At 43.8% G+C, this 25,598-nt stretch overlaps 1 protein-coding gene across 6 annotated transcripts in view; it reads right to left on the bottom strand.

Annotated features, from left to right (window-relative positions):
* LOC128880901 (serine/threonine-protein kinase NLK) overlaps positions 1 to 25,598 on the bottom strand; it is a 189,514-nt gene that overhangs the window by 116,831 nt on the left and 47,085 nt on the right. The window contains exon 1 of one of the 6 annotated variants that reach the window (XR_008457936.1): positions 3,466 to 6,456. The exons of the other annotated variants lie outside the window; for them this stretch is intronic. The gene's annotated coding sequence lies outside the window, so the exon portion shown is untranslated. Of the gene's footprint in view, positions 1 to 3,465; positions 6,457 to 25,598 lie in introns of those variants that run through there. 6 annotated transcript variants of the gene reach the window in all.

Below are 25,598 nucleotides of genomic sequence, written 5' to 3' on the forward strand. Positions count from 1 at the left end.
GCTCTGTCGGTAATGCAAAGTGCTCGGCCGATAATGCAGATTGCTCTATCGGTAATGTAGAGTGCTCTGTCGATAATGCAGATTACTCTGTCGGTAATGCAGACTACTCCGTCGGTAATGCAGAGTGCTCTGCCGGTAATGCAGATTACTCTGTCGGTAATACAGATTACTCCATCGGCAATGCAGATAACTCCGTCGGTAATGCAGATTACTCCGCCGGTAATGCAGATTACACGGTCGGTAATATAGATTACACGGTCGGTAATGTAGAGTGCTCTGTCGATAATGCAGATTACTCCGTCGGTAATATAGATTACACGGTCGATAATGCAGATTACTCCGTCGGTAATATAGATTACACGGGCGGTAATGTAGAGTGCTCTGTCGATAATGCAGATTACTCCGTCGAACAACATTTTCGTAAAGAAAAAATTGCTTCAAATCACCCCCCCCCTCCCCCCGAAACACCCTATTCAAGGACATCCAACATTTTTTAGACACCCTGTATAATTGCAAATGGGATTATCAGGAATAGATGTGCAAATACATGTGAAAGGATTGATTGCGTTTGGTAAATTCCTTGTCGAGCTACACCAGAGCATAGCAATTTTGCACCAACAATGATTTTAAACAATAAAAGTATCCATAAATTTTTGTAAATGGGAACATCACGAATTCATCTATTATGAAATGCGGAAGGTTCCATCGCGCTCGGTAATTTCCTCACCGAGTTACATCATATAATAGGAATTTTGCGATAACAATAGTTATAAACAATACAGAAATTCATAAATTTTTGCATCTGTGATCATTGCGAAAACCTCTCCGGCAGCAAAATGTAAGGGGTTTCATCGATTTCATCGCATACCTAAAAATCACGGTTTTTTGATAAAAAGACGGGTAAAAAATGACAAATCGCAAAAAGTCGTGCTAATGGGACCACCGGCGGGAGGGGGGCATGCTCTACAAGATGCAACACGATCCATTCCGATTGGTCAAGCCATCTCGGCGTAATCGGTGAACAGACATTAAAAAAAAATATATATATATATATACATGTCGAATTGAGTAACCTCCTCCTTTTCGAAGTCGGTTAAAAATTGTATGTATAAGACAGAAGACAGAACGTTGACCTAAACTACTCCCTAACGCTCACACCGCGCGACTTCGAACTCCTCCACTTTCCGAACAACTATTTCCCACCTTGCCTACCTCGACCCTCGACCGATTCATTCGAAATCTGAAGTGTTCGCAATCAATTTAGTTTGGGCGTCGATCATCGCCACCCCCTCGGGGAATACAGAGTCCCTCTGTGGAAGAATTTACCTTTCGCGACCACGAAGCAGAGCTGGAGTGTAATTCCATTAGCTGGCACGTCGAGGGAACGAGACTAGGCGAGCAAAAGGGCGCGAAGTCGACGGTTCCAGTCGATAAATCGAAAAAGAAAAAAGAAAAAAGAGGGAAAGAAGCAAACGTAGGAAGAGTGGGGGAGAGAAGAGAGAGAGAGAGAGAGAGAGAAGTGGCGATTCCGTGTTGTAAAGTGGGTCGACTAATTACCAGGTGAGGATCGAAGTGCGCCTTTGTCGGTCCAGGATGGGCGCAGAGGAGGGAGGAGGGCCGAGGAACGACAGAGGAGGACCAGAATCGTAGGCGAAGCTGTTCATTCACCGTGAAGCTGCCCGATCTCCTTTTTCCTCGACTTTTACTATTTTCTTCCTGGAAACTGTTGGCTACTCGACGCTGCGACAGAACTCTCCAGTTCCAAAGGTGTGTGAAACGTTGCTTGCTCGACTGAAACCGGGGCTGGAGGGAATCGATATCGGAAAGGACAGGGAAGGGTAAATGGTTTGCTTTGATTCTTCGGAAATTAGTGCAATCGAAACGTTTGCTTCGTGAGCTAGGTGGTTGGCGTATCTTTTGGTCGTTGATGCAAAATTTCAGGCTTTATTAAACGGAATTAACCTCTCGAGAGATATCGACGCATGCAGTCTTGGTTTAATGTTTCCAAATACATTTTTCATTACGAACATGTAAGAATAATTTCGAGAGAGATCGCCTACACGAAAAAGGACACGGCGACGCCGCCGTGTTTATTTTGTTTTTGCGATTGTTGCCGAAAAGCCGCACGGCGTAATGTTGTTGTGCGAGGTCAGTGTGATTTTGAACGGTATAGAAATCGAGTCTGCGGAAAGCGGTGCCGCCGAAGGCATTTTATACTTGTATATTGTACGTTCAAAAGTGTTAATAAATCATATATATATTCCTCTTGTAATATAAACTCTGTCCTCCGTCTTCAAATCCTACAAATATGTACACGTGTTAAGTTTATTCATGTACATGTTTGTAATGAAACATTCATTTGGAAACATTACACCTATGATTTTCGACAGATCATCGCCAGAAATTTGATAATAAAATAAAGAAGACAATAGAAAGAGAGGTGATTTGTTCGTAACACTTAGAGATACGTTTCATATATTAATTTGATTAGCACACCAAGACCTGATACTTTCATGATCTCCAACTTGAATCGAACGAGCAAAAACCCGAATTTCGTATACATTGCTTCCGGTAATAACACGCTGAATTACGAAATTGGTTCCTTAGAAGCTCGAGAACGCGCGTGAACTAGGGAGGCGTCCGAGAGTCAATATCTGAGAAACGCCATGGCACCTAATTATCGGGCAAGATTAGCGCTGGCTTTAGTTATCGATTGTCCAGGGTACAAGTGGCGGGAGACGGATTCGAGATACATAGCTCGACGTTGTCCATGGATCGATATCCTGGAGATATCGTGCATGGCCGACGATACGCGCGTTTTTTTACGCTCGCGTGATCAATAACGCTTCGAGAAATTTACATAACCGAAGCTAGAATCATTTATTTATTTACTAGCACTGGGTGTTTGATTGGCGATACCCGAAATGAACGCAATGCAGATCTTGCGAGTAGTTTACTCGACTATGTGGTTAATATTCATTGACTATGCACGAGATCAAGTGTGTTCGATAATGCAAGAGAATTATCGTTGAGTAATGTAACGGTAACCGAGTAAATTAATGTATATTTTTAAGCGGTGAGACACTAGATATTACAACATCTTGAATAATTCATAATAAAACAAGAATAGATCGAAATATTCCTTCGGGAAAAAAATGGGAGGTTAATCAAATTCTAAATGACCTGCAAGACCCGCATTGTGCTCCCCTTGATACAGAAACGAACAATTCATGCTAAGTTCATTTAAATAAATTCACTACTACGATTCATTAAAATATAGTACATCTCTTCCCAGTTTAATAGACGAATAAATAAATCAACGCTGTCCCAAACGATAAAGAACCATTGCAAGATTATCGAGAGAATTTTCAACCGAACAAAATCGCCCCGAAAAAAAAGTGAATTAAATATTTAAGCTCGGTAACCGTTCGCAGGAAATTAAATCGCTCGCTTTGAATCGCTTACCCCTTCCGTGGAGCCGGAGTTCAATCAAAGAGTCGGAGGTAATTAACCCACCTGGGTTCCTGGAGTCGATCGAATACCTGTGATTGCTTCCTCGAATTTTTGCACCTGTTGCGATCTCCATCGGTGAGAGGCACTGCTCGTCGACGAAAACCGACGATATTTTCGCGTGGATCGGGGGCTAAGCGATTCCGCGATTCGCGATGAAAGCACCAGACGCGAGACAGAGGAACGAATAACCGTCACCGTTTTCGACCGAATTCCTAGCACGGCCGCGGCACGACTGGCGCGGTCACATTGACGAGACCTCGCGGACACGGAAATGAAAACTTTGTTTACAACGTGCGGGTTAATGACGCGCTGATAGCTCACGGATTCGTCGGGCCACGGTCGAGGGGGGGAGGCAGGAGGTGGTGGAAAGTTTAATTTGAGGCACGACGGCGTACGATGGTAGGGAGTGCCTCGACGAAATAAATGGAGAACCAGGGGTGAGAAAATTTAGAGAGAAGGGGTTTCGAGTAGTATTTTGGGTTTTAGACGATGCGTAGTTGGGGTGGAATTGTAGGTTTAGTGGAAAGAGATAATTTGATGGGGAGAATACTTTTATTTGGATAATGATGTAAGTGTGTGGGAATATATTCGAGCATGGAGTCGGGTGGTTTAATTTTTGGTAGTTTAAATATTTGTTGAGGGTGAAACTCAGTCGATGGAGGGATCTGGCTAATAGGAATATTTTCCAGAGACTAGTCGTGCTTAACGAAGTCCTCGTATGTGATCAGAGATCCAGAAATATTTGAATATGCATTTGAATGCTAGGGATGAATCATGGAAATAAATGAAAATTAATGGAATATTTCTAGACGAAGCTCCTTTAACAGACAACGCTATTTAAACTGCTCGGAATAAATTAGTTGAAATAAAATAGACTCGTAATAATATTTTTCCCCGAGTACGCTAAATAAATTTGTCCTGTCTTGCTACTTCACAACATAAGGATACAAAACTAAGAAGAGCCCTCAGGGTTCTAAGCATCCCGAAAACAAACCCAAGGATCCAACAGTTCGAGCGATTAAACATAAATAAAAGAACAACGCCAGCAAAAGAATAACAACCCAGAACCACAACGAAGGTATCCAACCCTCAAAAGAGGTTTCTCCATAGTCTGCAAAGATACGCATCGTTTCTCAAACTTTCAGGAGTCTCAAGAGGAGCCTTCGGGACTCGATTAGTATAAAATTGTTCGTCTCAAGGTGCCATCGCGCAATGCGAATCCACCGCAAGATAAAAACAACCGTTCGAAGAACGACCAAAGGGATTAAAAAAAAAAAAAAAAAATAAAATGAAAGAGGGGTGTGTAATGAAAAATGTCGCGTGCAAAATGCCAGACGCGGCCCCCGGGTCGTTCGGAGCCGAATTTCGTTGTTTCCCAACCGATGACAAATGATGATGACGACAACCGAGATGGTCCGTCCATACGCTCTCCCTTTCGACCGTCCTTCTTGCTCCCTCGGCTTTAGCCATCGCGCCCTCTCCCTCACCGTGATGGTTGCCATGACGACAAGGACACCCCGTTTAGGCAGAGACGACATGCGCGGCTGAAAGAACCCTCGGTTCGATCGCGCCAACCCCCTCGATATCTCGATTCTTTTTTCCCGCCTCGCGATCGACTCCAGGAAATTGCGAGGAGAATTCACAGGGTTTCGCGTTTCACGTAGCAATCTATTCGATTTTGGTCTTGGAAACCGTGGAGATCCAGAAGGCAGGTTTTCCTTTTATTGGCGATGTCTCAGGTGTATGATTCTCTTGTTCGATAGGCTCTATTCATTTTTGAGTCAATGGACCCGAAGAGGTACGAGGCTCCTCCAAGGGATTTAAAGGGGCTTTAGACGCGGAGGACAAAGTTCGAAGAACTTTTTGGAATTGGATACTATTTAAGAATCGCGTGATTCGTTGCTGATAAATTTTATCGAATTTCGAATGTGTAGGAGAAGAAGAAAATAATACAAGAGGTATCCATCGATCAAGTTCGCTTAGAATCTGATCGGATCTTTTGGAGACAATAGAGAAATCAAATACAAAGTTTCTCTAGTATCAAAAAAAAAAAACATATGCTCGTTAAATATTAAAGACAAATCATGTGAAATAAACCAAGAACAAGATCCGTCTATAGATTGAAATCTTGCTATCGAATTTTCCTAAACATGTAATTATCTTTCATTACGCCCTCTTCTCCCCTCGAGCTGTTTCACATCACCCTCTACCGTTTGCAAATATCAAAGAACACATTCCCCGCGCCAATCGATACCGCCCCAATAAAATTGACGTTTTAACAATTTCATTAGTCAACAATCGATCCCACGCGGAGTGGCCGAAGTGAAGGACCCATTGTAACGAAATCGCGGCGGGTCTGGTCGCGTGAAATTCGCGCTGGCCGAGGAAAATCGTTTCGAGGTGCTGGAAAATCGAACCCTCGACGATGCTCGACCCGCGGAGATTGCCGACGAGAGATCTTCGAGCGCGATAAAAATATAACGGTCGACCGATTCTATCGCGTAAAGAGCGTGTATCGAGTGATCGATCGGTATATAGATACCGGCCGCACTTCTACACCTGCAGAACCCCCTTCTCCCCCTCGTTGTGAAAAAAAAAAGAAAAATACCCTCTAGAAGTGGAAATCGATTCGGGGTTGATAGAGCGGGAGCACGCGCGCGGAAAATGCGCGGAAAGTTTCGCGAAAAAAAAAAAGAACGTAACTAAAATAGACGCGTTCCGATAACACGGCTGGAATAGTGAACGAATTTCATTTTCGACTCTTTAAATCACCGACGCAGTGATTTTGGGGAAAGCGAGGTTTTCACTTTTTAGAGAGGTGCGCTTTTGTTTTCCAAATTAATTGGGAATCGTTGGTTGATCGAGGGACTTGTGTATCGTCATGTGCGAACATTAAAGGCGTGGTTATAATAGATATGTAGGTGTAGGTAGAATCGAGACTAATGCTTGCTTTTAATTGTGATACTTATCCAGCATTCTCTAGATTTGGATTCATTTATAAATTCATTTTTAAATCGATAGAATTAAGTCTTTTATTCGAGTGCCAATTCGAAATGGAGCTTGTTTAAATTCGAATGTTAAATCTCGACTCTTAAATCTGAATAATTTTAGTAGTCTATACTTATTGTATACACGCCTATAGCAATGCTATTCTTTTAAAGCGTAATCGAATTATCCATTTACCTATGTTTATATCATACGTATAACATCGTTATTCCCCTACTGACTGGACGCGTCAAAGAAATTCCCACGTTAATATCCACCCATTATTGGCCCGCGTTCAAAAGATTATTTTGCTTCCCAAAGACGAATTCAGCCCCGATTGTCTGGCAACGTTTGCGTTCCCAATTAACCGGCGAGTTTCTCGGGCACGTTACCTCGAAGGAGCCCGTGAATCAGAGGTTGTTCACTCGGAAAACGCTCGTGGATGCTTACCTGAAACAAAGAAAACGAGAGATCGTAAAACATCCGCAGCTAGGGCGCGCGCAGAGTAGGTACTGCAAAACGCAGCACGAGAAACGCGAGCTCGTGACCCCTTCAACGTCCAGCAATTAGTTCCTCGGTCGATAATCGAACGCGTTTCCTGAGCGAAACCGGACGCAACGCGACTCGTAATGATTCCGATCCATTACTGACTACTGCTGATCGACGTCGGCAATAATTAGACGCCACGGACTCTGACCGGGGATCGTTCGAGGGGCCAGTCTGTTTATTTCAGGTGAAACCGATCGCTCGTTCGATTTCCAATACCAACGTTTCGTTTGTTTCAGCTTCTCTATTTGTTTTAGTTATCGTAATATATTTTTGTTTCTTGAAGGATTCGAGAATTTATTTGATAGTGGAGTTTTGGAGGCAATCTGGATCCTCTTTGGGGAAGTTCGATTGTACAGTGGACGAGCGAGAAGAGTGCTATAAATGCCTGTGGGCGAAGCTTGGTACTGTGCCTGCGCGAAAAGATAGTTCGTCGCTAGACAACGTGAAATGCAACTGATTAACCGTGCAGGCAATGATGGGCAAAACTCTAGGCTTCGAATAAATTTAAAGTTTGTCGATATGTTTGTCTCGTTTCTTCTGTTGAACATTTTCCAAAGTAGGAAACGAGAGAAACACATCGGCAAACTTCAGATTTATTCGAAGTCTAGGGTTTTGCCCATCACTGCGCGCAGGGAAGAGCTTATGACTCTCTTCTCTCTTATAGTAGCGTGATAGATAGTAGAAAGTATTTCTGTAAATAAATTCTGAGACAATCGAGTATACACCGTGTTTCCCTTTATCTTTCCTATTCTGTTCTTTTCTAATCTGATCTAACTTAAAAGAAAAAGCCTCGTATTCTCCGTCTAAACGCGAGGGAGCCTTAATGAAAAGATAATGCGGCGTTTTAATGACTACGAAGAAATTAATACCTCGGGAATAAATTAGGCATAACAAAGGAACGGCTGGAAAACGTTCTCGGTGGAAACGTGGAAAATTGATCGGCGGATAGGCGGGAGGGTATCCAAAGACAAATTGATCTATTGTCCTTTCACTTTCCACTCCGTGTAGCGAGTCGAAAGTGCATCGTTTCCTGTTGCTGATGCATATTGTTACAATTTTACCAACACGGAATTAATGCAATCCTTGAAAGAGTACAATGGCACGCGCAAGAGGACGTCGCGACGGACGGATTGTTTTTTAAAATATGGTTGCTGGTTCGATGCATGTAAACAATGGGCACAGAGCTTGCGCAATTGTTCTTAAGAAATGTTTAACGAAAGATATCGAGGAAAGGCGCTTCGAGTACGCTGTAATTTATCAGCGTCAAACTTCTAACACGATTCCCATCGAACGTGAATTTTTTTCAATCGAACGGCATTATTCATACCTTTCGACGATTTCTCGTGGGCTCTGTTATGTAAATGATCGCGATATTGTTTCGACAGCGAGCAGGGCCGGATATACCGGGAAGCTAGCAAACACTGCAACCAGGAATCGAAATTAAAGAAAATCGAAAAGGAAAGCATACGTCGTAATTTATTGTACAATTAAAACTATAATTGCACCAATAAGAATGACGAGTTGATGACACATCGAAAGTGAATGCGTATAGGTTTTGTCATCCAAAACACTAGCATCGCGTTGCAGAGGAATGCTATTGCATTCTGAACGACGGCAGAAGACCACAGCCATGAATCACGGTGCTTAAAATTATTTTTAAATGGAGAAAAGAGAAATAATTCTCTATACCTACGATCTTATTTATACAAAATAGTAGATCAAGAGCATGGACTATCATATATTTCCCCTACACGTTCAAAAATGATTTGTTTCCAGTGGGAAGGTGAAATTCCGCAGGATTTAATGCCAGCAACGAGGTAAAGCAATTTCCTCGGGCTCTTTTCCGGAGGAAAACTTAACAACTACCCGAATGGAAGCAACTTCAACCCTCGTTCGCTTCCACTGTATTTTTCTTCGGTACATTTGTACACTTCAACCTTTTCTTCGCGAGCACGAATTTTCCCGACCTTTAACCGCGAATTACGATGGATTTTCTTCAGCTTCGTACGATCCTCTATTAATTTTCGAGGAAGAATCTTCTCGAGGTTACAAGCACGAAACATTTTGTTCAAGCGAAAAATTCTATTTCCGCGTCGCGTAAATTCCACCGATTATCCGAATTAAACGGGACCGATAAATGAAAAAAAAAAAACAACGCACCAAGCGATCGTTACGCAACAGAGTTGAAATATTTCGCTGTGCATTAACCTTCGTCACTCGCTGCGTCGTCGTCGTGCATGCGACGCGTTCAGCTATTAAAGTTGCATTCCTTCGCGCCCGCAATGCGACCGAATTTTTCCCCGGTGAAAAATTATGCGGTATTAAATTCCCTGGCTCGTATCTGCGCGATTCCCGGTAAACTTGTACGCGCGCGACGTCGCGACGACATCCGCCGGAAATTTCCAGCGATTCCGAGAACTATCCAAAACCAAACGTTCACGCTGTTTGTGGAATAAAGCGTATATAACGTTAAAAAGGATGAAATTTCCTTTCGAGACTGTTCTCGGTGATAGCCGATGGACTTTTCGGGGCGGAAGAATTTATGGTCGGTGGGGGAACGGATAAAATGTTTAGTGTTTCATTGGAATACTAAAGATTGAGGAGGAGAGACTCATTAATGTTTGGATTAACGAAGTATCTGGGATTGATATTCTCTAGGATAGTTGACAAGATTTTTATCGGACTTGTGGACAAAGCTAAGCCGTTGTTCTAAAAGAAAAAAAAGAAAAAAAAAGAAAAAGAAAAAAAATTCGGCAGCAATTGTGGAAAGCAGCGTGGGAAAAGAGGTCAAACGACCCGCAGAGACGGAAAACGGAGCAGTCGGCCCGTTCGCGGAATTGATAACCCATTTCCGTCGTTGAAAGACGTGGGGCACCGAGAGAGTTCTCTGGAGAAGGTCGACGAAGATGCCGATATCGATTTATGTTCACGCGGGAGAGACTGACAGAGAGCAGCGTCCCGAGTGAAGTTCGACCAAGGCCGGCGGGGATGAATATTTATGGTTGCTCGCCCCCGACGAAGGAGACTGATACCGTTCACGTTGAAAAAGGGAGCTCGCGAGAAGAAAGATGGCTCCGACGCCGCTTCGGTGTTATTAGTATACCAGGCTCCAGGAAAATTCCAGCTTCCACCGCGAACGTGGCTCGACTCGTCATAGACGAGAGGACAATTGAAAACTATGACGCTTGGTCGCCAAAAATGAAGCGAAGCGAAAACGAAAATTAAATGGATCGTCAGGAAACGAAGATGATAATGAAAATCAATGGATTCGGAAAACTAATCCAGAATCGACCACGAAAGTAGACAGCGATACAATTTTATTAGGTTGTCCTAAAAATTTCTTTCGTGAGTTGCATTCAATTATTTTCTATGGCGGTGTTTATATAAATAGACAATCTAATTTCTTAGACATTGATGCTGTAACAGTAATGGAGCGAAGTGAATTGTACACAATTTTGTAATGTAACATAAAACATAAAATATTGTCCACGTATTAATTATTAATAAAAGGAAAGAAACTTTTGAGACAACCTAATATAATGGTGTTACGACAGCTCTTATAATTGCTGTTTTAGCATTACAATAACATTGCTCCTACGTTCGAGATAAAAATAATAAAACAACGCATCCGAAATTCAGATACAACGATACCTATTTGTCTGAAATCTTTAATCAATTTCACAATTCTTTCAAAATTCTCCATCCCATACTCCTTTTACTGTTTTACGAGTTTTGTTTTTAGCGAATCTATAGAGAAGAAATCAATCTGCTAAATTCACCAGACACGAGAACAAACGCGCGAACGACACGCGAGCCATCGATCAGAGCGCGTCCAAGTTCGAGCACGCGACCCTTGAGCGGGGGGGAAAAAAGCAAAGGGAAAAAAAGCGAGAGGAGACCTCGAAGCAAAAATTGAAAACGCATTACACCGAGAGTTTCGCTGCTATCGGAATTTCCGCCCCAATTGGCCCGAACAAACTTCCAAATTCGAGCGGCGAAATGGACGCGCGACGCGTGGCCACTCGCGATACAGGTGGATCGATTGTCCTGGCAGTCCCTTCGACTATGGCTGACGATCATGTTTGCTTGCTCTGCGACTGACAAAACAAGCCTGGTAGCTAAAGGGACTGTTGATGTTTAAAAAAGAAATTTTGTCGTTACGCGAAGCGCCATTTTCGAAGCGACGAATTCAGGAAGGAATTTCCTGGATTTTGTTTAGAATAACTAACACCAGATCTAGTTCTAAGCTAGCAGTTCCAAGGAGCGGTGGGGATAGCCACGCGACTCTTACGCAGACCTCGGAATTCTTGAAAAAGGATCAGAACGACAACAAAATTTCTTCTCCCTAATTTGTTCGCTAACGAGAACTAAAATACTTGTCCTCTAGACTTTCAGAATTAACGTACGCGGTGGTTTGGATCGATGGTGATAAGAAAGGTTCCGCAGGGGGTGCAGATTTGGTCGATTCGACGGGAGGGTCGGGAACCATCGAGGAGAAGGCAGGGTCGTGGAAAGAAACGGGAGAACGGACCCTTTTCCCGGCAAAATGCTCGAGAAACTGGCGAGTTTCGGTTTCATTTCGAGCGATCGCCGCCGCCCCATCGACCCGTCTGGACTCGGCAGGGTTTCAGGAACGTCCGTCGTTACCTAGGAAAGAGAACACCCAACGAAGGACGAGGCATTGTTGCTGGGGTGTCGCGTGTTTCGAGACCTTTTTCCACTATGATCTCGAATGTCGATTGGCGTCAAGGTGTCACCGACGTCGCGTTAAGTTTTATCTGGAAGTGGTGTGGATTGCAAATTCGATATTCGTTGACCTTTAGGAAGATATTCGGCGGAAAATATTGGATATATTAAGAAACGGCAGTTTAAATGTAACATTTCGATCTTTAATATTGTAATTAAAATTTCTAATCGAGTGTTTTCCTGACAGCAAATGAATATCGAATTCGCAGCTCGTATATGCAGGAAAATATTAATTTAATAACAATTTAACTTATATTCTTACTATTTCATTCATTCCATGTTCTTCGACGACAACCCTCTGTAATAAATATACATGTGCATTTGGGCATGCTGTCAGAAGATGGATGCAGAACATAAAATGAATCAAATGTTAGATATATGTAAGTAAAATATTGTATAGTTTATTCTCTTCTTTCCTGTTTTGCTAAGGCCCTCTTTCTCAATTGAAATTGTATTTCACGTTGCACAAATGAGTGCTTAGCCGAATAGCTATTCGATCGAATACATCGTTGCGAATAAAAATTCTGCCCATCTCTAATCTCGTCATGGCAGAAAAATGTCGCCCGAGTGAAATCGTCGACGCAGCGAATCTGCGAGTCGGCTGTAATTAGAGGCGACGTTGCGAAAGATTTACAAGAAATTTCCAAGAACACTGGCTCGGCCATTTTTCGGAGCCGTGCTCAGAGAAAACGACGGAACAATAGTTTATACGAATTGTATCGAATTAAATTAAAGGATCGCGTTAACGTCCGAACGTTGTAGCTTCGCAATTTATCCAGAATTGTTCTAAAAAATGATTTATTAACCTAACCGGAACTGAAAGCAAAGGCCGGGTCCCAGAAGGTTAATAATGTTTGCAATCAAGGGTAAACTGTTAATTCCATCTATGCATAGCAAGTTCCACGCTGAACAAAGTTTACGCTTAGAATTATCTATACTTAGGAAAATCCACGTCTAACGCATACAAACTGCGCTCAGCGATACCAAAGTTTAACAAAGTCTGTGTACAGTGTAATCTATTATTTAGCAAAATCTGACTCTCATGTAACGCGTCCGAGCCTTGTAACATCTTATGGCTAGGCTACGCTGACGATTAATTTACTGTAAAATAACCAAACTCGGGAAAGATTTAATAGCAATATATTCAATTTTCCTTCTTTCCGTTATCGAATAATTCTGTTTTCTTCCTGAAGAGAGGATCTCGAGTTTCGATGGAAACTCGACGGACCAAATTTCACATACCTCCCTCTTTAACTCCCAAATGATTCGATACACGTAAGGATTGTCTCGCTCATCCCAAGAAAAAAACATTTTAATAAAGCACGCCGGACCACGAAGACAACGAATTGCAGCGAGCTCCGTGTCGGCGAACAGATTTGAATCGAAACGAAATCTCGGAAATTAGCGACTCGAGTAGGCTAGAAGAACCGTTCCATAAAATTGAATTCGAGACACGGAGAAGTCGGCTCGACGAGGATTAAGCGAACGGATCGAAAATTCTCCGTGTCTCCGACGGCTTTTTCACAGGTGGATCCTGAATCCTTTCACGTTTCAATCTCACCTCCCAGTGCTATTCGTCGATAGTCCTCATCGGCTCGAGTATGGAATTTTTGCCGCGCTATTGCGTAAACCCGCGCGATGTATAAGGACTTAACCTTGTAATTAGACACCGTGTCGTTTTCTTTTCTCGGACGCGACTACACGATCACGGCGATCGTCCAAGGTATCGGAGCCGATCGGTCAACGAGAAAACACGAGAAAGCGCAAGAAAGCGTTCGAAAAAGTATAAAATAACGAAATTTGAATGGTTAGCTATATCAGAAATAATGGTTAATAAATATAATCAAATCCAAAGTATTTATGCATCAACGGTGCAAGCCTGGAACGCTGTAAAATTTAAAAGAAAAAAAATCGAAACCGTGTAATAATAAACGAGATCAAATCGCGGCGTTAATTGCTCCCGCTTAATTGCCTCGAATCGAAAGCGGGAAAGCCGAAGTCGAAGTCCTGGGTCAACAGCATCAAATTGAATAAACGTCTCAACGACGTGACCGCGATTCCCCGCTGGATTTCAGCAACGGTATCATTAGCCGCGGTCATTAGCGTGGTCATTAAGGAGATCGTCTTGGCCAGGCAGGAATATCAAGGAGGTTTACTCTGCGGCTCCACCCAGGACTAATATCGGCACGGGGAACATGGTTCGTCTTGGCAGACGTTATCCTCGCAATTCCGCATCTCTGTAAGTATAGCTCACGCGAACATTGTCCAGTAATTGACCCTGAACCTCGTACCGTTACAATCTTGCTAACTACACACCTGCTGGCTACGTGATTAGTCGCGACTGCTCCGTGATTCCAATCGAACTATCGAATCCCCGACGAGTTCTCGCGCGAGATTAACCGATCGTTTAAACGACGAGAATGTGACGAGGATCCCGGAGATTCTCCAAACATTGTCGTAGGTTTGTAATCTTTCTTTGGTTCGTCGACTTTATCCCAATTTCTGTAAGACGCTCACAGAAAAGGTTGCGAGCTGTTAATTATTTCTGACGCGACGCCAATCGAACCATCGAGTTGCTAAAAATCTAGAAGTCGATTTTTTAGACCAGAGCAATCTTCGTGTACTCCAAAGAGTAGTCTGCGTAGCTTGGAATGTCTGCGATGTAATTACGTGAAACCTTAGTTAGTGAGCGAGTTATTAATAATTGCTGAACCATCAGGCCTACGATGCCCATTTTTCCGAGGTAAAGTATCGCCACGTAACGACTAGTGATCTACGTTTAGGTTCCCTCGTGTGGCTCGATATACGTATAAATAGAAAATCCATCGTACAGAAAAGTTTGAGCTTCCTGCAATCAATGAACAGCGAGTCCTATACTTAGGGCAGGCCGTGCTTAGAAACTTCTAAGCTTGAAATAACCTATGTACCTATAGAATAAACTATCGAATATCATATGTGGAGTAACCGATGCTCGGGAATTCCATATCTAGAGTAATTCTGTGCACGGAATAGCTTCTACACCTAGAACTTCCTATGCTCGGTCTAACTATGTGCCGTTTGAATTAGCTAGATCCTGTTATGTGTACTGCAACTAAATTGCGATCTATGTTTAGCAGAAGATCCTATATTTAATGTAACTTACGCGTAGACGATTCTACGCCTGAAACGATCTGTGTAGAATAAACTATACGTAGCTCCCTAGGTGGAATAAGCGACCTATGGTAACTCCTAAGTTTCGAATAATGTGCTGATAAATCACGTACTTGGTGTGTTCTACTCCTGATTTATTCTATATTCGGACCCATATTCTACGCCCAGTCCGTCCTATGTCCAGACTATCTAATTAACTGCATTCCATTTGAATGATTCAGATGCCGTTACACATACCATAATTTAATTCTACCGCAATCTACGTTCGACGAAGAATCCTCGATGTAACCAACGTCTGGACAATTCCACAGGCGAAATAACCCTCGCGTAGAACAGGCCCAGCGAGTTCCCCGCGTGTAATAACAAGCACAGCAATTCCCATGTCCTGAATAATTACCTGCTAATAAATCCAGCGCTTAATAAATTCCACGCGCGCATCGTCCTGCGCCCGGTGTAACAATGTCCCCCATTTAAATTAGCAGCAAGCTATTGTCCACACCGTCACCGAAGTCTATGCCGTGACGAAGCTTTAAAACGAGCCATTCTTACCGGTAACGCGGCTTCGGTGTCGTTTAACCCGCGTTTACCGCGCCTTATATTTAGGCGACCCGGCAACAACGCGCGAGCAAATTCTACGTTCGAATCCGCGTGTAATCTACGCGTAACACGCGCACAGCCTGCGCACAAGGGAATCGAGGGCGTGCAATTACCTTGGCTCGGTCTGGTATGCGAACTTCTAACGCTTCTAAATGAAAACGCGCGCATTTTGTGAAAGGGTGTGTTGGTTAACGCCTGGAAACTTGCGAAACACGGCAGCCGCCGCGACGTTCATCGATCGGGGAGCTTACGGTATACCAGTTCCGAGCAAAAATCTTAAACAGGTCGACGAAAGGCATAAGGGTGGCGGCGGTCTGACTCATCGACGCGAGGACACACGTGGAGAGGCTTTTAACCGTATCACTGATAAGGCGCGACACGGCCAAGCCTGCGAAGATAAACGGCCTTTCGATGCGTTGTCCTGAAACTGGCGAGATAACGATGGCGTTCCTTTGGAAATTCGTGTAAAACCACGATCGAAGTCTGTGGAAATTTTCTTTTTCTTTTTTTTTTTATGGAGAGCTGAAAAGGGTGGAATGTCTTGACTTATTGGAAAATTGGTGCGTACGTGTTGATAGTGAAAGATGTGGTTCAGGATTGATGAGAGCAGAGCCAAGTGGTGGAATATTTTTTATTATCGGAGAACTGTTACACACGTATTAGACTTTGTATTTTCGTGTGTCAATTCAGTAAGGTGAATTGAAATTGTTTAGCTCGAGTAGAAACTAATGAAGCGAAAAGTGAATGATAGAAAAGTAGAAATTTGAAACAAGCAATGTAACTTGAAGGTTAGATACACATCGGAAAAACAAAATTTTATTGCACATGTCTGAATCATTTAACAAGTTATTTGTTTATACCTATCAGGAAAGCCGACGTAAAGGACCCCCGAGCCGTAATAACACCAATCTGCCCTGAGCATCGCATAAATTAGGATCAAAGGAGCCGTGGATCCATCGCGAGGGCCGAATTTAACGGGGATCTACGCATAATCTCGATCCAATACACTCCGACGTCCAGTGCATCCTAGATTCGGGTGCAATCTATCGACAACGTCTAACGTTTAACATAACCAGTTCCCGAGCATAAGCTACGCGCCTATATTTAGCATCCAGCGTCTACCATCCATAATCTACGCCTAGAGAATCGTGGCGCAGTCCGTGTATATAACCGATACCGATGGTACAACCTATGGGTGACTTGACATTCGCTTGAAATAATTGGGCGTCGCTCTAAGCCGAATTTAACAACCGACAGGTAAGCTGAGTTTAGGGTACGGACGGAACAGAGCCCCAAATCTACCATAACTCGCGACTGATAGGAACTCGGCGGACCTTAAGCTCCCCATAAACCAGACCAAAGGTGATTCCAGTTTCGCGGAGTTTGCGTTATCCGGGAATACGGTGCACTTTTGTGAAAAAATTCAAGACGAACGAATTGTTTTTTTTTCTTGTTAATTTTCCCATTTACATAAATAGCTATTTTTTTTGTAATCTATCTATTCTAGAGATTTCCGAGAATATGTAAAATGTCATTGTTTATAAAAAATAAGCTAATAAATTACAATTTTACATAGTTTTTTTTGGAAATTGATCGGTGTACGAATACTTTCTACACTCACTGTATGTATATAATTGAACAATCTCCTTAAATCCACGAGTTTCTCTACCATAAATGGACAGTAACATCATCGGATATCTCGATGAGACAATGCTAATGCAACGATCAAACTTTTTTTATTCTTACCGTTTTTGTTGTAAAACTGTTACCATCGTATTCCTGACATTTCTCTGATTAAAATGAGACCAAACACGACGCAATTCGCAACATATTTACTACATATTGTCTCAGCGAAATAATCCCGGTGTTGGTCGCCATTTTCGCATGTCGCTCCGTCCTCTTCTTCATTCGCTGTTCTTCTCTACACTCGAGGTTTGTTGGCAAAACATTAGAAGATACAGTAACGACTGAAGGACGCATGCAAAATCGGAGACCCAAAACATTGACACCCGAGGTTTTTAATGTTTTTATGTGTTTACACTTGACTCGAGTCGAGCGCCGAACGTAGAAAAGGACAGATAGTGGAAAGAGAAAGAGGTCCGAGAAAAGAAAAACACTCGACAGAAGCGTATCAATCGGTGAGGATGATATTACGCCGGTGGTCGGGGCTACTCGGGCGAAACTACGGGCAAAAGAAATATGAATGGGCTGGCAGCGAGAGGGGTGGGTATCTGAGAGACGTACAAGGTGTCCCAGCCTAAGTTATACGGAGCTCTAACTCCAAAACTATCGGCCGAATGCGAAATTTCAAATATGGAAATTGCATGGTAAAATGGGGCTCATGTTTCAGCGCAAAGAAATTTTTGTTAACTTTGTTATTTAACGTGATATGATGGTTAAGTTTCCTTTTTCAAATGGAACTATATATTTTTGTTTACACCATGCGACAGTACTTTTCAAGACGAATTCATTAAGCTTTAATGTATTTACCCGATTTTTATTAGTTTTCAAGCTATGACGCTTTAAAGTTTGTTAATTTTCAAGGAGAAAACTCGGGCGGTCCCATTGATGCAGTAAGCACCATGTGGTTCTTGAAATCGATACGGAGGGTCTCGTTTGGGATTCTAGGCCCATAGAAGGAAAATGAGAAGAATCCCAATATTCTGGGCCTAGAATCCCAAGATTCTATATATACAGAGTTACTGTTTAAATAATTTTTCTTTTAAAGAACCCGCTGCAAGAGTGGAAACACAGGAACAGATTGATCCTACAATTTCATAATTAAACTTTATTTGTTTCGAATCGATAGAATTTAGTAAATCTAAATTTGCATACTAACCGCGCAATATCGCAGAAAGTGTACAGCAAACGATAACGACATTCTCGAACGAAAGAAGGGTGCATTTTTTGCTTAATTTTATTAAGGGTTGACTCTATCTAGATTCCAGGGCCGTGGCAATAAAAATGTTAACGCGAAGGTGGCTCCCGTGCGTCGATAACTAATTTCAGAGAAGTCTGGGGTCGGTGGTCGATGCTGCAGGAGGCGTCGCGACGCAAAAGGAGGGTCTGGCATCGCCATTTTCCAGGACGTTGCCGCCGCTGCGCGGCGCGCGACGGGGTTCATTTCCATACCGTAATGTACAGCGCGTCGTGGACCATGGAAAGGGGGTGGACCACCGAGGGGTTTGAATGTACGTTTATGCGCCCCCGACCGACCAAGGGCGCGGAGGGTGGCCAAGATCCTGAAAGCTCTGTACTTTTCGTCGCGTAACAAAGCCCGCGCCGCGCTGAGTCGGATTAATCCTATCTGGACGCGTTCGGGGCGTCAACCTTCAACGAATCGCGAATTCCACCTGAACTTTTCGATAAACATCCTTTTTACGAGTCATTTCTCTCGTGATTCGATTTTTAATTCCATTTCACCGAGTCAGGGTTGACGACGTTCTTCAACCATATTAATATATGTCTATTTTTTTTTTCCCGAAGAAATTTGTTGCCTACGAAAACGTCCCTTTTGTGAGTCACGTATCCCATTGTTCGATTTTTAATTCCATCACCTCCTAAGATCAATATGTATATCATATACATTGACTTACTACTGGGTTTTCGATATTTATAGAAGATTTTCCACGTGTCCACCGCTCATTTCTGTACACGAAATTGAAAAAATGAAATTCTCGGCACTTGAATGGGAACATTCGGAACACAATTTATAGACTCCGACATAAACATCGCATGCGATGGAAGCAAGTATACACCATATAAATATTGAATGCTTTTTTTTTGAACACCCTGTATATATTTGCATCAGTCTCATCATCAGCTAGAATATCGCACAAATAGAAATAGCCAACCCTATTAAAAACAAAAAAAAAAACTACCAATGACCTCAAAATACTTCTTTCTGTCTACCATAGCACCCCCCGCCCCCTTCTAAACCAAACATTATCCTAACAATTGCAGTAGAGTCTGAATCAACTCTCGGTATCAACCTACTATCCACCGTTCCGGTTACCTCGATTATCGCAGCGGTTTTTGCGCAATAATCGAGGTCCCGCTAGCTGAGTACCACCTGTGCGCAAAATTCGAGTCGAAGTCAGCGACACGAGAAGTCCTGCACGGTCTCGTCGGTCCCGGTGCAGGTTCACGCAATATCCAGGTATGGATTTCCTTCGGAGAAAGCGTTTCGTTCGTCGGACAATGGACGGGCCCGAATCCACGGGCACCAGCTGTTCGTCGTCGAGCTGGAAGGTTCTGTTTTCACCAGCTGTTCGTTCTCCGGGTAGATGGCACAAAGGGTACGCGATCGGTTCGAAAGGAACAAGTTTCCGTGGCTGGTCGAACGTGGGAGGGCTTCGAGGACGACAAAAGGCCGGGGTTGCTACCTGTGCCACGTATGCCAGGTGCTCGTCCATCCCTCTCCCCTGCCCCCCTCCCTAGCACCTTTTTCTCCGTTTATCAAGGACCAGTTTTCGTGGCAACGTTCAGGTAAAAGGCAGACGAGGCCTCGTGTAACCTACGCCTCGAGCCCGCAGCGTCGGAGTCTTCGTCCGTAATTCGAGCCCACGCGATTCGAGTTCCGTTTAACCCATTCGCAGCCCACGATGCTCGCGTCACAGTCTGACGCGACATTTTCATACGGACGACGCGGATGGATGGATAGGCGAGAGGACTCACTCGTCACTCGTTACACCGAGAGGAAAATGATATCCTCGTTTGGTATGGTGGAATATGTGGAATTTTTTTCAAGGAAAGCACCTCAGAGAGGAGAGACTCCAGTGCAATGATCCAAGTGACCAAATTAGTGAACAGTAGAGGGCTACTTATTGCTAGCCCCACCTTACTCGTTGCTTAGGGATTTTATTGTATTAGGAGGACCGAAAAGTAATCAAAATTTTATCAACATTTATTTATTAGAGAAATCTTAAATACACCAACACTTTTTTCTAGCGTAAAGACAGTTGTTCGATTCCCTTTTTAAAAAATTTCTACGATTTTTCATCGGAGAAGTTTTCCAAGTCGAAGACGTTTCGATTACTTTTCGGTCCCCCTAATATTTACCCTAGCGATGTTCTCTCGTTATCCCCGCATTACACGTTGCTTGGCAATTTTGTTTTATTTCAAGTAATGTTTCCTGGCAATGTTCCCTCGTTACTTCTACCTTACTTGACGCTTAACGATTTTATTGGGTTTAAAATAGTGTCCCCTGGCAATGTTCTCTCGAGCGGTCGACCACCGGTACATTCACCTTACGTTGCCCGTTTCCTTTTCGACAGGATCGCAAGGGCCGAGTTATGATCGCGGTTGAGAGGAACAAGCGACCGTGGTCCACGGCTTCCGCGTTTGAGGGAACCTCGGAACGTGACAGGGCAATTCCAGCTTCCGTTTCTGGTCGACGAAGTCGTAGACCGCGCTGATACACCGCAAAGGAGCACGGTTGGAATGAATCCACAAAGACCAAGATGAACGGGGGTGGTCCAGGGGGAGGGACGGCGAGGACACAGAAATCGAAATCGAGTCGACCTGGTTCCCTTTCTCGCGAACCATCTACACGAAAGATCAAACGAACTGTTGCCGAATAGAACGGTTCGTTGATGTTTTTGAAAATAAAGAAGACGTCCCCGATCGTCCTCGAATACAAAACAAGGGATCACCAGACTCTCCGAAATTTCGGCGATTCCAAGTATTACGAACTTTGATATCCTACGACACGGTAAAAAACTTTCCAGAAATATTCATCGCGGTGTAACGTATCTAAAACTGAGGAGTTCCTTAAAAATTTCGTAGGGAGTGTTTCAACAAGTTGTTCGCCAGTGCTTTTCACCGAAGAACACAAAAAATTGGTTCCAAAAGTTAAGTGTCTAAGAAAATGAATTTTACTGAAATTCTTGAATTTCGATAACGATCAAAAATAAATACCACGATAAATGTTTGATTATATAGTTTCCAGTAGTCTCCGTAAACAAAATTTAAACACAGTAGACATTTTCAAGAGTGCTAGCCTGGCAATCAACGTATCAAGGAAACAAAAAGTAGTTCAGGTAAAAACTGTGTAATCCTCAAAAACAGCGAGAAATCACGTCCGACTCGTAAACTCAGTCTGTCTATACCGTTAGAATTCTTAACAGTAACCTGACGCCAAAGTGTTTAGTCCCTTCCCGAGGAATCTGATAGAAAAATCGGGATGCAACTAGTGACGAACATCTGTTCGGAGTTTCACAGCCAGTGGGACCGAGCGCAGTCGAGGCAGTAAAAATTTACGGTCCGAGTGGCCCTGCAGGGATCTTCGAGCTCGACTCTGAAGTGAATCTATTGTTTCGCGATTTCTCTGGGTGGCCGAGTACAGACCCAACGTCTGAAACTCGTCCTCACGGAGTGCCCCGCGGCTCTTCCATCGTCGTCGTCACCGCCATAGATCGTGGCGTCTAATTCGAGTTAAATTACCGTCGCCTCTGGATAACGACCTTTAAATTCCAGCTGGAAACGTCGCCGGCGTCCATTCAGGAAGGAATCGAGCGCGATTTTCACGCATCGTTCCTAACGCCATCAGGAGCGGCGTCGAGGTTGCTGCCTTGGCAGCCTTAATTAAGCCAAAAAGAGGCTCGTCTCCACCTGTTCCGCAATTACGTAGAGCTTACCGCGCGATAAAACCGCCTGGGGCCACGGGTGAGTAACACATGCGTTCATGTATCGGTTTATACGGGACGCACGCTTCGTGGAAGATTGGCACAGTTGTTACGGAGGGCTCCTTGAATCGATCATACCTTGGGTAGATATCCGAAATGATGTCACAGAAACGTTTCATTTTACTTTTCTCTCGAATTCAAATCAGAACATTTGGTCTGCGAAAGGTTAAAAAACACAAGTACTCCTGAGGTATACAAAAATATTCTGAATTCTCTCGATTTCTGTAGATTGACGTTACTCTCGTCGAAACACTTAGCCAAAGAGGATCGAGACATTCGTTAACCACACAACCGGATCCACCGGGCTGGCCAGTTGCTTCGAATTCGTTTTCCATCGTCCCCAGTAAAGAGGACTATCGGATAGGTGGAATCTGAAACGAGCCCGCGGTTTATCAGGGAGGAGCGCTGGCTGTGAGCATCTGGAGAACGTCGAGAACGAGTCAGGTCGACCAAGATCCCGAGAGGATAACGACTGGAAAGGCCTGGTAACGCAGTGCTAATTCAACGCCGTGGGCTCGACGAGCCGTTAGCAGCTCGAGCACCCGCTGTCCGCGATTGACAATTAACGGATCTGCCAGCGAGCTACGTTCAGGCTTGCGTAAACGTGCCAAGGTTGCCCATCGGGTTCCAAGCAGCCTGTGAATTTTTCCAGCGTGGAACGCCTTTGGATTCTTGACATGTTCAGCTAAGAACAAGTTGAAACGAACATCTTGAACCTCTGGCTAAAGTGACCTGAAGATTCGGCCGAATGGAGCAACTTTTCTTAGAAAGATTGCTCGAGTAGGTTTTAGGTTAGACGTGTATGGATCGAAGCATTTGAATTAGAACCTGCGGCTAGGATGCTCAACTGTTAAGTTGCTTGATCAGTCTACCGTAACGAAATTAATTTTCATTGAAAACTTCATTTCTGTGGGAAGACCGTAGGTGATATACGTCCCTGATGAGGACCGTGAGCATAGCAATCAAAACGGTTAACGATCGCCACCGGTCGACAATCACGATTGTCGCGGGAGTGCGCGTCGATTCGGGCAGTCGAACTCCGATTTTCAAGCAATAAACGTATCTTTTACCTACATTTCAATGAAATTAATTTTCTTACGAAGCTAGTGTTTAGGATGTCTTCCTCGCCTGATCAAACGATCAAAGAAATATGACGCTCTGAATGTCTCTCTTGCTCTCAATACCAAACAAAAATGCTCCAAATCTTGCCCGATTTAATCCCACCTCACTCATTTCCTTCTAAATGGAGTTCCATGGGTCATCGACCTTTCCTTAAAGTCCTCGGATCCAAAGGAAATCAAAGGAAATCATCAATGGAAAATCACGAAACTCCTAGCCAGGACTCGAGCCACTAACTGGCGTTCCAAGGAACCCCTAAGGTGCACAGAGATCTCTGAAAGGTCGACCTTTTAAAGGCTCGTTCGAGACACCGAGAAAAATCAGAGCTCCAGTAGCCGTGCATTGAATTCGCGGCGTCAAAAGCGTCGAAGAATCGCGACAGCGTCGGGCCGTCGCTCCCGACGCGTTTGAGGGAACGTCGCCGCTGGGTCGTAACGCCGTTTACAGCATTTTATAACACGTAACAAAGAGCTGGGTGGCGCAAGAAACAGCGGCTCTCTTATTACGCGAGAACAATTGCTTCTTATGCGGTAATAATAAGCCGCTCGTTACCCCGCAAAAAAGCTGCTCCGTCCACGCTCGTCGCCGTCGCGATGGTCGAACAGCAGCTGCGGATATCGAGAAAAAAAAAGATGAGAAAATTGCGTCCAATGGATGGACCACTAATTTATTCGACGCCGTTTAAATGTTAATTATCAGGGGACGTCATATCTCCGTTTCAGATACTTGACCTTAGATACGTGAGAATATAGATGTTGATTGTTGGATTTTCTCTTTCAAGAAGAGACAGTTTTCATTTACAAAAACCATCTCTGCGCGTGATGGATTTCTTTACGAGTCAAGAGTCCGACTTGTTTAGACGAAGTATAGGGCCGATAGGGACTATGGGTAGTACGTGATGAATTGTTCGTCATTGGTCTCATTTCAGCTGTTTTTTTCGTACCGTAAAGACGTGCCTTCCGAGTGCTTAAATAAAATAATAGTTTGGAGTCAAAGGTATTTTAATTGTTTTTTTTTTCTATTCCAGCACCTATATTTCCAATATTGATAATTGGGGTATCTGTACTTTTATCGATTAGAAAAATCTAGATCTCGAAGCACTGACCTCGTAAAGTAGCAATATGGGATGCGTCGATACGTACCCTAACAAAGGCTTATCACCAAAATCAAAACATCTAAACGAGTCAATCTACGAATATTCTAAAAATTCTGACAACCTTCCCTAATCCGAACCTTCCAAAACTCCTTAAATAACACGGAAAATAACACAGGGAAGCATCTCGTCATTCCAGATTCTGGATTCTCGTCGGAATCGTATGCTGCGTCGCTTTGAAAAGCTCGAGGCAAACAACGTCGAGAAAATTTGTATAAAACTCGGCCGAGTCGAGCACGCGGCGAGGAAGAGGTCGGTCTAACGAAGCGGCTCTCCAGATTTCGTCACGGTGTTAATGAACCGTGGCCCAACATGTGCGCAGTCACGCAACTGTCGCGCGTGCAAACTGCGTTCCACGGTTGTGACTTTCCTGGGCCATCGAGTTGAGAAACCCGAGCGTTCCTGGGGTTCGGTTCAACGTCTCGGTGCTGCCAATGGCCTGGGGTTTCGAGTTCGCTACGAGAACCGCGGAATTGTTTACTATGGAGGATCGACGCTGTCCAGAACTTCGGGGAGACAAGTTCAAGAATTTCAAGTGGGCGCAACTGCGTACTACAGAATCTCCGAACGGAGTTTCAAGTTGGAACTGATAGGAGCCATTCGGATGAGGAGAATGTTCGAGCCTAGAATTGTGCACCTAACAAGGGACTAATGGAAGATCGAAGAAAAATAGAAAACTGAGATAAGAATCGAATTTACATCTCTTCGTATATGCTTCATAACGCTTTCCATGGTACGTAAAAAATTAAACATGGTCGGAGCATTCGAACGTGTACGATACGACTCGACTTTTGAAAAAGTAATCAATGGAGGACAACGAACAAAATTCCAAATGGAAAATTGTATTCGTGCAATGGCTCTACAACGAGATCTGAAGAGTTAACGCATTTATTCGAATTCCTCCCTCGAAAGGCATACAAATTTCACCGAATCGAAGGAAGCGTCTTCGGGGCCCGACGTGCTCCTTCGAGGATAAAAATACTCGGCTTCAAAGCGGCTCGTTTTCCCCGGAGCGTGCCTTATAAAAGCCGTAGTCGACGACACTGTACTTTCCTACAGTGTTGCTCTTTCCTCGTCCGGGGGGGGGGGGGGGGGGGGGG

The sequence above is a fragment of the Hylaeus volcanicus genome, chromosome 8 (genome assembly GCF_026283585.1).
Source record: "Hylaeus volcanicus isolate JK05 chromosome 8, UHH_iyHylVolc1.0_haploid, whole genome shotgun sequence".
NCBI classification, from domain to species: Eukaryota; Metazoa; Arthropoda; class Insecta; order Hymenoptera; family Colletidae; genus Hylaeus; species Hylaeus volcanicus.